Source organism: Arachis ipaensis, chromosome B02 (assembly GCF_000816755.2).
Source record: "Arachis ipaensis cultivar K30076 chromosome B02, Araip1.1, whole genome shotgun sequence".
Lineage (NCBI taxonomy): Eukaryota > Viridiplantae > Streptophyta > Magnoliopsida > Fabales > Fabaceae > Arachis > Arachis ipaensis.
The window spans coordinates 62194735-62195101 of NC_029786.2; positions in this window are offsets into that span (position 1 = coordinate 62194735).

Here is a 367-nt window from a genome sequence, read left to right on the forward strand (position 1 = left end):
GTTTCGAACGTGTGTGTAGTTTTTTTTTTGTGTTTTTCGCTCATTTCTCACGTGTATGTGTGTGTATTTTTTTTGTGTTTTTCGCAAGTTTCACACTTGTGTGTTTTTCGCTTGTTTCGCACGTGTGTGTATTTTTTAATTTTTTTTTGTTTTTCACTCGTTTTGTACGTATACGTGTTTGTCGCTCATTTAGGACGTGTGCGTGTTTTTCGCTCGTTTCGCATGTATGTGAGTTTTTCGCTCGTTTTGTACGTGTGCGGTCTTTTTTGTGTTTTTCGCTTGTTTCTCGTGTGTAGGTGTGTGTACTTGTGCTTTTTCGCTAGTTTCACACGTGTGTTTGTTTTGCTAGTTTTGCACGTGTTTGTGT